Source organism: Rhinolophus sinicus, linkage group LG04 (assembly GCF_036562045.2).
Source record: "Rhinolophus sinicus isolate RSC01 linkage group LG04, ASM3656204v1, whole genome shotgun sequence".
Classification (NCBI taxonomy): domain Eukaryota; kingdom Metazoa; phylum Chordata; class Mammalia; order Chiroptera; family Rhinolophidae; genus Rhinolophus; species Rhinolophus sinicus.
In genome coordinates this window covers 72,231,597-72,243,803 of record NC_133754.1, presented here as the reverse complement: position 1 = coordinate 72,243,803, position 12,207 = coordinate 72,231,597, and the positions used below count along the sequence as shown (strand labels likewise).

General features: G+C 38.0%; 1 protein-coding gene across 6 annotated transcripts in view; it reads left to right on the top strand.

Moving 5' to 3' along the window:
• The window catches only part of MTUS1 (microtubule associated scaffold protein 1), a 140,515-nt gene that overhangs the window by 115,556 nt on the left and 12,752 nt on the right, over positions 1 to 12,207 (top strand). The window lies entirely within an intron of this gene.

Below are 12,207 nucleotides of genomic sequence, written 5' to 3'. Positions count from 1 at the left end.
AGATCAAACAGCACTAAGTGTGGGGCCAAGACTTCTCTCTGTGTTCCTCTTTTCTTTTCACCTCTCACTGGAGAGCAGCCCCAAACTCCTGGCGAAGCCTCCAGATTCCCAATACCTAGCCAGGGCATCTTTTTCTCCTGAGCTTATTTTAGGCTCTACAAATGAAGGACTCTGTAAGGAACAGTAATTTTAAGACAGATGGAACTTCGGGACCTCAAAGACTTGAGAGTTCTAGGGAAATAGTTCAAGGAAACCACAGCTAAGAAACAGCTCTCAGAGACTTTTAAGGCTTTCTGCCATGTTACTTAACTAGACTACTGTCCTTTTGATTACACAAATGACCAACTTAATTTGCTTTTGTCTGTGCCTTAAGTAATATGTAATGGATATAGAGGAAGGAGATCAGGCAAGAGGCCTTTTTTGTGTGTTTCAGAGTTCATTATAATCCAGTGGAGGTGGAGATGAGCCTACCCGGTGGTTCAGGTTTCAGCTTCTCCCCAAGACAAGGCTGAAACGCCAACGGAACACTGTTCTCATTCACTCTGCTTGAATTGGGGATCCTCTTTTTACCTTTTAGTGGCTAGCACAATTAAGTGATTTAAATTGGGACCCAGGTACTCAGCACCTCCAGTTGGTCACATAGCCTGACAGGAAATAGCCTTAAGAGTTTGTACCCACTCTCACCTTTCCATCTGTGATAAGAAGAGTGTGTTCTGGTGTGCTTTTTCTGCTGTTATCACAGTGTCAGGATGCAGTCAATGGTTGGCCTGTCCATATCATTTGGTCATCCAAGGCTAGACTCTTAGGGAATGTGTCATTACTGCTCTTGAATCAGGTCCAGTTGCTCAAGTAACAGCGTAAAGCATATTGGGAAGGGTTTTGGTTCTGTGAGGGGACAGAATAGAGGCCTTTAAATAGTTCTTCTGAAGAGACAGTCCAGGAAGAACGCTCTCAAAGCTGCCAGTTTGATTGTTTGCAGCACGAGCTGAGGTGGAAAAAAAAGAAACAACAAAAAAAACCAAAATAAAAAACAGGTTTCCATAGCAAAGTTGAAAACTCCGTTTTAAAATCTGAGGCAGGTATGCAAAGTGATTAGATAATTGTCACATACTGTCCAGGTTCAAATCTTTGATAGCTGGGTGACTTCTGTCTATTTCATTTCCTGTAAAATGGCAGTCATAATTGTCTGCCTCAAAGGGTGGTTGTAAGGATTACATGAGGTAACACACTGTAAAACGTCTAGCACCAAGTTTTAAATGCTATTAAATTGTAGGTATTATGGTAAATGGGGGTCAAATATATGGTAATGGAAGGAGAACCGACTCTGGGTGGTGAACACACAATGTAACATGTAGATAATGTATTATAGAATTGCACACTTGAAACCTATATAATTTTACTAACCAATGTCACCCCAATAAATTTAATAAAAATTTTAAAAGAACTTAATTATTTAAAAAAAAGATGCATGCAATTTGCAGCTGTGTAGTAATTAACCACATTTGGTGCTTTGTGAGGGCATAGACTATGCTGCAGAAAGGAATACTAATTAGACGAAATATTAATAGAAATCTCTCAGGACTGGCTGGTTTTACTCTTCTCACTCAAATGGAAGTGAGATGTGATCGAGCTCCACTGGATACAGTGGAAGTGCTTGGGGTGTGGAGTCCAGAATCTAGGTTTTTGTCCATCCACTCCTAGTTACAAGTTACCTAATTTCTTTGAATAGTTTCCTCCCTGATGATGTGAAATTAATAACGTATTTTGCTGGGCTCTTGGGTAGCTTGAATTAAATGGTAACATATATGAAGCAACTGGCATAGCACCTGGCAAGTCAAGAGAGCTGCCCCCATCACCATCATTTAAGTACCCACCTTTTCCCTGTAAAATAATGGGGGACCATTGGTGTCACTGTCACTCTCCCCTTGGGTCATTTTTCTTGACTTTCTCTATAAAAATTGAGGCAGTGTTCCCAAACTATGAAGAACTACAAAGAATGAAGGACAGGTCATAACGCAGGAGCGCTGAATCCCAAACAGTCTGCACTCCTGAGCTTCAGAACCTAACTGCCTCCAGTTGTGCCTTCCATTGACCGACTTTTCCGTTGTTACCGCTCTGGTTACACTGACAAGAGTTTTGTCCTGGCAAGGTAACCCAACTTACCTCCTGTGCAACCTGCATCTTTCTTGAGCCACACCCTCTTCATGAAGGACTTCATTTTCTTTAAAAACCCCTTCTCTGTTCTCTTAGAACAAGCCATGAGGCTCCCTTTGCTCCAGTGAGCCCTTGATTCTTCACATATTTATTATATCTTGTGGTTTCCTATTGTCTGCAGACAGTCAACTCCTTAATTACAGACATTCTTTCCTGCTTCCTGTGAAAAATATATATAAGATGCTTTCCATTTTTATGGGTAATTGGTAAATATTTATGGGCATTCGAGGTTTTAAAGTCCCTTTTTATTTAAGAACCATGTGAAAATTAGAGAAAATTGTGAAGTGAGAGGAACATAGCCCATAGCTCCGCTATCCTGATACAACTTTTATTTTTGTATATTCTGTTGTCTTTGTTTATGTGAATATATACAACTTTGAACTCCGATTTTTTTATTAAGATATAATTTACATACAGTGGGATGCTTAGTATTCCATCTGTTTTGACAAACACATACACTCATGTAACCTACACCTTTATCAAGGTATAGTTCTGTCATCCCAGAAAATTCCCTCATACCCTATTCCAGTAGACCCTTCTTCCCCTAGAAGTAAACACTGATCTTTCTTTTATCACCATAGGTTAGTTTTGTCATTCTGGAATTTCATAGAAATGGGAATACACAGTATGGTTTGTTTTGTGTCTAGCTTCTTTCACACAGCATAATGTTTTTGAGCTCCATCCATGTTATTTTTTATATACTCTGGTCTTTTTAACTTATGTCAGACACTTTACGATCTCATATTCTTCATTGTGGTCATGTTTAATGACTATGGGAAAGTGTATCCAGTGGATAAAGCATAATTTCACCTACTCCTTAAATAGCGTTGTAGTGTAGCAAGGGTTTCATTGTCAGCTGTGTTCCCATCCATTCCTATGGCTTCAACTACCACCTATAAGCGGTGATGACTTACTGATGGATTTTTCTGGTTCTCTCTTTCCCAAGCTGCAGATGTGTATTTCCTAGTGGAGAGCTGCCTGCAGAAGAGCCAACACAGTGTAATCAGACCTTCTTTGACTCCCCAGCCTTCTGGTTCCTGAACACTCTGTAGTGTCTTCTCATTCAAACTATTCCTCAGCGTCTATTAATCATTTTATGCTGTGGCATTATTATTCTCTTACCACCCAAGCTGACAACTGAGTCAGACTCCTTTTCCTCCATCTGTCACATGATACCAGTCTGTACTCTAAATATTGCTCAGATAAATCCCTCCTCAGCATTCTGGCTGCTGCTGCTCTAACTTAAGCCCTATAATTTCTCACCTGGACTATGGTACAGTGGTTGCCTAATAGCTCATCTTGTCTCCAGACCTGCTTCTCTCCTCTCCACATGCTGCTGGGATCGTATTTAAAATAAATTGCACATGTGTCCTCTACTGGACATTTTTAACAAACATAAATGACTCCATTTTGGCTTTGGGAAAAAGTCCAAACACTCTAAAGCAACCGTGTATGATTTGACTGTAACTTTCCAGTCCAACTTCATGATGTCTGGATGCTCATTTTCCTTTTCTTCATATTTTCTTTCTCCTCCCCAGGTTTCAGCCATGGGTTTATTCATACTCTTTTGCATGTCTTTGGCACATGTTATCCTCTCTGCCTCAAATGCTCTCTCCTCTTTCCACTACCTTTCTATTTTTTGCCTCTCAAGTGCCTTCTCATTACTCATTTTTTAAGTCCTATCTAAAATATCTTGTCTTCAGTTGAGTTTTGCCCAAATCTTTCAAGCAAGTTAATTGATTGCACCTCCTGTGCCCTTCAAGGCTTTTTGCTCTTATATTTGTTTATAGACCTCTTCTCGCAGTCCAGAACTGTGAACTATTCAAGGACTAGGGTAGCATCTCCTTCATCTTTGTAGCTCTATAGCCAACACTTTTGCCTGGCACTTCGTACTTCATTGAATGAATGATTTTACTAGTGAGGACAGTAGCTAGGGACAATTGGTTTTATCTTCATAATATGCTAATCCTCAGTGGCTTTTGTGCATAAATGTTTTCCTACCAACTGTTTAAAAATAACATGTCTGTTTTTAGGAATGAATAATAAAGCAAGATGAGCTATAATTCTCTTGGAAACATCTCTTGTCAAACATTTATGTCTGACAATCCTAGTTAATCATATCATTTTGAAAGTGTCAGCCTTTGAAATAGATTACAGTTCAATTTAAGAGTCTACATCCACAGCAAATGTTTGGCCTCTGAGATAGGGGATAAATGTGTCATTCTGATTGTAGTCATGTTGGTGTAATAGAGAGCCATAATTATCTGTTGGGGTTCCTATTTTTCTTAATTAATGTTAGTTATTGAAGTCACATTTTTTGTCTAAATTAATGAAAAGTTCTTTTGTATTTTAAAATTTTTTATCCATCAGATTTAACAGCTAACATGTCTTTTTATACATTTGTTCTGAGTGTTTCTATTTCTTGCTTCAAATGAGATTTTAACCCTTAATTCACTAAAAAGCCTTTCATTTCCCAAAATAATGACATAAAAAACTAGTCGATTTTGCCCTTTCTATTTAAAAATTATGAGATGGGTATAACATTAACATTTATAGAGTTTCAACTGTTTCCTAACATCAGTTGTTCAGCTATAAGTCTACTGGTTTGCATTTTATTGAGAGAGAGAGAGAGAGAGAGAGAGAGAGAGAGAGAGAGAGAAATTGAGCTATAAAATTTAAGCTCAATAAGTTAGAAAAGCAAAGCACCTAGATAAGAACTTAGAATGGCTAGACTACACAAGAGAAAAAGCATGGTGAAACTATTGGAAAGGTTGGAAAATCATTTGATATAAGCAATAGTTTGCACTAATAACTACTTTTGGAATCTTTTTGTTTGAGTCAAGAGTTCAAGAAGTCTTGTTAGATTAAAATGTGTCTTATTATCTATTAGGGAAGAGTGTCTTGGCTCTGCCAAATGCAGCGTATATATTGTCTAATCAACACTTAACTGGTGTCTATGAACTTGAGGCTACCCCACACTTTATGGAATGTGTTCATTCTTTCACTGTTCTAGTTTTGTCTACAGTTGGGGTTTAACAAGGCTGTGCACTTAAAGTAATTTTAAAACTCTTTACAGTTAAGTCACTTTTGAGTTGCAGAATTCCAGAAGTGATTTTTGAAGTGGGATTTAATGAAACATCTGTTAATATAATAAAAACCAACTGTACATCAAAAAAGAATTCTTTAATCTCACTGAGTTGATTGAAGAGGGAGTTGATACCACCTCAAACTTAGCTCGTTCTTTTCCTATGCATGTCTATCTGTCCTAAATGTAGACTTGAGCTGGCTGTATTTATAAGTAAAAAGCAGTGATCTTTCACCTGAACAGATGTACAATATTACCAAGGGTATCTTTTTTGAGAGCCTGTTGAGCCTTCTTCCTTGTCTTGTCCAGTTTTGATATGTTCAGTTTTTCCTAATTTAATGTCATTTGTCTAGAACAGTGTTGCTCAGCCTTCATTGTGAATAAAGTAGACCTGACTGAAATGCAGATTCCCATTTCTGACTCAGGTGGCTTGGGATAGAGTCCAGGAATCTGCTTTTAATGATCACAGGTGATACTGATGGAGGTGATTCCTAGACTACACTTTGACACCACACTAGCTGTCCAGAATGTTGTTTCTTTTATGTAAAAAAATATAGAAGAATCAAGCCCTGTAGGAAATTATAGCAAATTGCTTTCATTGAATTGAGTCCATTCTTGTACTCAAATTTTGTGCATATTAACGTTTACCTGTGCTTTTGAACCTCACACCCTAAAAAAATGAACCATCAGGGAGGAGAGGCAGAATAGTAGCTGACTCACAATCTCCTTTTTATTAAGAGTACATTTATTCTTTTGATTGAAATGTGATTTTCTTAAAGTCTTAACTCATTTTTCTCAGGTCTGAAGCTTATAGCAGTATATCAGTTATTCAGCGAGGCTTTCATCTCCAGTCCACTTTCATACCTAAATGTTTTCATTGGTCCATGGATTGTTTGCTGTTGTGATTACGAGAACATCTGTTTTGCAGCATGTTGTTGGCCAGTGAGTAAGTTGAAAAACAGCAAAGCTTTTTATTGGCAGAGAGAACCTGAGGCTCTGTGGATACCCAGCTGGCACCTATGTAATAAGACTGACGGGACCAGTTCAGCATCCCACACACGAGAAAGGGTGTGTCAGGACTAATTAGTATGGGGGAAAGAGATCATTTTTTTACCTGCCTTATCTCGCAGTCTTTCTAGCTTTTACAAGAGAATTAAGTCCTAGTACCTGGAGGTGTCTATTGTATATAGGAATTAACTTCTCTCTTCCTCATCTCAAGTTGAGAAAAGAGCCACTCAGATCAGATTCTGTGTTCTGTGCTATAGAACCTGCATTGAAAGACACTGAGTAGATTGAGTTCTAGACCCAATTCTACCACTTCAGCTTCCTCTCTAGTAAAATGAGACTTAATATCTATTTTATTAACTCAAAACATTATATACCCTTTCTTATGCTAACTTTGGGCTCTGTTTTTCTAGTTCCTTCAGGTGTAGAATTCGGTTGTTTATTTGGGATCTTCCTTGCTTCTTAGTTTAGGCATTTATTGCTATGAAATTATCTCTTAAAACTGCTTTTGCTGCATCCCACATGTTCTGGCATGTTACATTTCCATTTGTCTCAAGAAACTTTAAAATTTTCCCTTTTATTTCTTTTTTGTTCCATTGGTTGTTCAGGAGAGTGCTGTTTAATTTCCATGTGTTCATGAATTTTCCAGTTTTCCTCTTGTTATTGATTCCTAGTTTCATAATACCATTTTGGTCAAAGGAGATAACTTGGTATGATTTCAATCTTCTTGAATTTTCTAAGGCTTGTTTTTTGGCCTAACATGTGGTCTATCCTGGAGAATGTTCCTTGTGTGCTTAAGAATGTGTATTCTTCTGTTGTTGTATAGAATGTTCTGTTAGGACCATTTGATTTATAGTGCTGTCCAAATCCACTGTTTCCTTATTGATTCTCTATCTAGATGACCTAACCATTGTTGACAGTGGAGTATTAAAGTTCCAATGATTCTATTACTGTTTATTTTTCCCTTTATCTCTGTTAGTTATTATATTACATGTAATGATAAATGTGAGAGTAGATTATAAAGTATGAATGGATTTTTAAAAGTTAAATGGTATTATTTATGGGAAAATTGATAGGGCAAGTATTTTGTAAAAGTAAATTTCTAATAAAATGATTAGTGGCAGGCTTTGAAATGAGTTCATGTCAATTCATGTAATTCCTAAAAGCAATCAGAATGCCATTTGTAGCTAATTTTGAAATTTAAGGTAAAAGTAAGGAAAAAGATAAAAGACCTTAGTCTACCACAGTTCTGCCAAATTTCTTGGTCATGTGAAAAAGTAGTACCTTTATGGAAGCAAATCCCAGAGTAGATAGATGATCCTTCCACAGACGTTCTGTGAAGGCTCACTCTACAAAATATAATACTATGTATTTCACTTTATCCTCCCCAAACTATAAGGTTAGCAGAGCAGGTGGTATTTATTCCTTCCATGCATATCAAGAAACTGATATTCAGAAAGTTAGAAGTGCCTGGTGTGAGATAATCTAGGTCCCTACCCTTTTGTTGTTTCTGTAGGCTACTGCCTCTCCACAAAGTAGCAATTTACTTTTAGTATATGTGCTGCCTAAGTGAGCACATCAATTGACTTTTTAAAGATGGCTCCTTGGTTGCTTTGTTCAGTTATATTACTAATTTGCAGATTAGACTCCAGGTTTAAGAGAGGAACCGGCAGTCACTTGACCTGGAAGTGTATCATGACTGGATTTCCCTTAATAGAATATTATGAAGTAATCACGCTGCTACAGTAGAGGGTCGTATGCTCACTCATGGTTCTGGGGTCGGGGTACCTAAGATAAGATATATGTTTGTCTCCCCCTTCCTTTCACACATTGTTGGCAGCATATTATACATGCTGTTCTGTACTTTGTTTTTCCTCTTAACAGTTCTTAAAGATCAATACAAAAAGAATTTCCTCAGTCTTTTTTAACAGCTGTAAATTAGAAAAGTGTAAATTAGTAAATTACTGGAATTGCTGGGTCAGAAGGAATATGCAGAGAAAACATCAGACAAGCCCAGATTGAGGGATAGCCTATAAAATACCTGACTCTTCAAAACTGTCAAGGTTATGAAAACATGAAAGATACACAGATCAGAGAAGACCAAGGCGACATGACAACTAAATGCAGGATAGTATCTGAGATTGGATCCTGGAACAGGAAAAAAAGGACAAAGTTTGGAGTTGGGTTAATAACAGTGTACCGTATTGATTCCTCAGGTTTGACAAAATGTCTGTGGTAATATATGTTAACTTTAGGAGAAACTGAATGAGAGGTTATCTGGGTACTCTCTGTTCTATCCTTGAATTTTTCTGAAAACCTAAAAAGATTCTAAAGTTAAAAGTTTATCCTTTAAAAAAGAGCATTAGTGGGAAACTTGGTAAAATCCAAATTAAGTCTGTTGTAGAGTCAATAGTATTGTTCCAGTGTTCGAACCTTGATTTTGACAGATGTCCCATGATTATGTAACATGTTAATATTTGGGGAAGCTAGGTGAAGAGTATACAGGAACTCTCTGTACTCTGTACCTTTTCTATACCTCTACATTATTCTACAATTTTTAAAAAAGAAACTGTTTACCCAAAGAAGTGTGTGCTATTGAAGAAAGAAATGAAGGTGCCCCTAAACTAAAAGCAGGTGCCTGAATTCCCCAGTGGTGAGAGACTGTGAGAAGACCCAAAGCAGGCAAGTAAAGTTGGATGCAAGGCATCTCATTTCCCTCATAAATGGTGCAGAGAAGGGGTAGTCTGCTCAACGAAGGGTTGGCACTCACCACTGACCTTCTCGGAGTATCTGGAGAGTGTGCGTGTGTGTCCAGTTGGGAATGAAGTTGCTTATTTTCTTGTTTGTCTTTTCTTTCTGTCACTTTCTCTTTTTTGCCATCACAGAAATTTGCATGATCTTCCATGTGACCTTACCTCCCCAGTGTTATTTTTCCTTTTCTTTATGTTCTATGTCCAATTTGGATGAAATCACCTAAAAGTTGGGGAAATTCTGTTGCATATAACGTCAAGAACAATAGTAGCAGAATGGGAAGATTTGAAGTGGATGTGTACAGTATGTGTGTGTGCACATACTGTCATGTATGTGTGTGCAGTGTATCTTCTTCGAATACTAGATAAGCAATGCTTCTTTTTAACTGTCACGTTCTGTCATGGAACTCCAAACCTGTCTTTGAAGACTCGTCAAACATATTTGAATTAGTGGGCTTTTGCAAGGCTAGCAATACTAGTGACATTTATTGCATACTTACTGCAGTCAGGCTCTGGGCCAGCTGCTTCACATGTATTATTTTATTTAATCCAGTAGGATTAAATATTATCTCCATTTAAAAAATGAGGAAATGCAGGCTGAGAAACTTTAAGGAATTTGCTCAAATCACATAGCAGATATATGGTGTGGCTGAGATATGAGCCTAAATATTCTAGCTCTATTCTATTAAGACATGTATTTATGTTCCTGAGAATTAACATTTTTTTGATTGTCTCATGACAGAGCATGATACTCAAATAAAAATTAAGAAATCTGTAGTATTTCAAAAGAATAGTAACAATTTAGGACCATGGCTATATAATGTTTTTCTCTGCAAACAGTATGTTTATCAATCACCAAAGGGAAATTAGTATGGACGAGATGGAAATAATAAAAATCTGACCTCTCCCTCTTAGGGAAGCCCGCCATGACTAATTAGGTAATGGCTCCATTTCTGTTCCTCAGGGATAACTGCTAAAGGACCTGGGATGAATAGTTCTGCTTTTTCAAAGGTTATATTTGACTGTGACATTGGGCCTTTTCTAGATGGCATTCAAAGAATTATTTGGAAAGGAAAAATATCAAGCATTTCACCATTTCTGTCTTTTCCTTGCTCAGTTATCCACGTTTTAAACTGTCAGGGAGTATCTCTTGGTTTTTTTCCTGTTCTGTCATTGGCTTAGGATTCTCAGGCTTTGTTAACCTCAGAGTGAAAAATGTCAACTTCTAATCTGTAACATGGCCTTATGTTTTAGGGCTGATCTTATAAATGAGTTGGTTTCTGTCCGTCTTAATTCTGAAAACTGTGTTTCTCGCTTTAAGTTTGATTGCCGGACATAGCTTTTGCAGTTTTCCAATATGTGGAGGAAAGTTATAATCCATCAATTGTTCCACAGGCAGTGGCTTTTCGGTGCCCTTACTCACAGACATGCTTTTTACAATGATTAAAATACCAGGGACAAAAGAACTACTTTGTACTATGTGGATTTTGCATTCATGCAGTAACTTCTTGAAAACAGTATCACCTAACACCACGTGAACACTCCTTGCCTTATTGCTTAAGTCTAAATTCTGAACAATTTTGTTTGGTTTTGGCTTTGTTGGCTGTCTGATTAATTTGTTCAAAGTGAGTGGAACTCTGGGGAATATGCAAGGAAGAGACGAGATTGAGAACAGGAGTAACAGTCAGCAGAGGTTGCATTGGAAGTCTCTCCTGAACTGTAATAAGTACAAGGAGAACTCCACTCCGTGACTAAAACCTGGGGTGACGTCCCCCCTCGCCCTCCACAGAGTGTGTCCTGTCCACAGGAGCAATCTGAGGACCCCTGATACAATATTTACGTGTGTGTCCTTTAAAAAGTATTTTCACGAGTCTTTGTGCCAAATAAATGTTTCCTCGGAGCCCAGGCCAATTAATTCAAAGTAAAGCCCTTTGTGCGAGTGATCATTTCAGCCCAGCTGTTCTCCGTTGCACACCAGGGTGGTAAACAGAACAAAGGTCCTTGCACAGCTGCAGGCTGATGTCACCCTCTGGGGCTGGGCGTGCACTCTGGGCTGTTGACTGACAGCAGTAAAGCGCTTGCTCCCCACCCTGACCCATCTCCCTGCCCCTCCTTCCCTCTGTCCTCCCTTCACCTCGCTCACAGTGGCGCTTCCGCACAGAAGCTCTTCTAGTTTTGGTTCACTTAGACGTGTTTATCGGTGATATGAGCATTTGCACGGGCTGGGATCATGTTTTTCCTTTTTTTTTTAAACTTTGCTGATATCTGGAAATCCAAGGGAATTAAGTGAAAAGGCTGTGGCCCCATATTTTATTTGTGTACTTTGTAAAGGTAGCAGAAGTTAAGGTTGTGTTTACTCATTCGACTAACATTTACTTCCTTGAATCATTTTTTTCTCCTTTGATAAATAGTGCAGTAAGAGGAAAAGTGAATGTGAAAGGTGTGTACTCTAGCAATCAACATAGCCATTATCTTTCACTAAATTCTTTTAAAGGAAAAAAAAATAACTTCCAAAGTTTAGTCTGAAAGGACTGAGTTTTCAGTGATATTCCATGTTGATGGCCTCTATAATCTCGCTTCCCCTACCTTTCGGGTCTTACCTCCAACTTGTCTGCCTTGTGAATACTCTGGTTCCCAAGTCACACTATGTAGTCTCCTACCATTTCTCATGGTGGAACACAGTTTTTACTCTCAATACAGAATCATATCTATATCACAAGGCTATTATTTAAAAAGGAAAAGAAAATGAGTTTTGGTGAGGATGTGGAGACACTGGAACCCTGTGCACTGCTGGTGGAAATGTAAAATGGTACAGTAATTATGAAAACAGTGTGACAGTCCTCAAATAATAATACAAATACCATATGATCCAGCAGTTCCACTTCTGGGAAGAACTGGAAGCGGGGACTTGGACAGACATCTGTTACCCTCATGTTCATAGCAGCATTATTCACAATAGCCAGAAAAGGGAAGCAACCCCAGTGTCCATGGAAGGATGAATGGAAAAGCAAGATGCAGTAATACCTAGAATAGAATATTATCCAGCTTTAAAAGGGCAAGGAATTCTTTTAAAATTATATTATATTTAATTATATTTAAATTAAATTAAATTTAATACATGCTATGACATGGATGAACCTTGAAGACATGGTA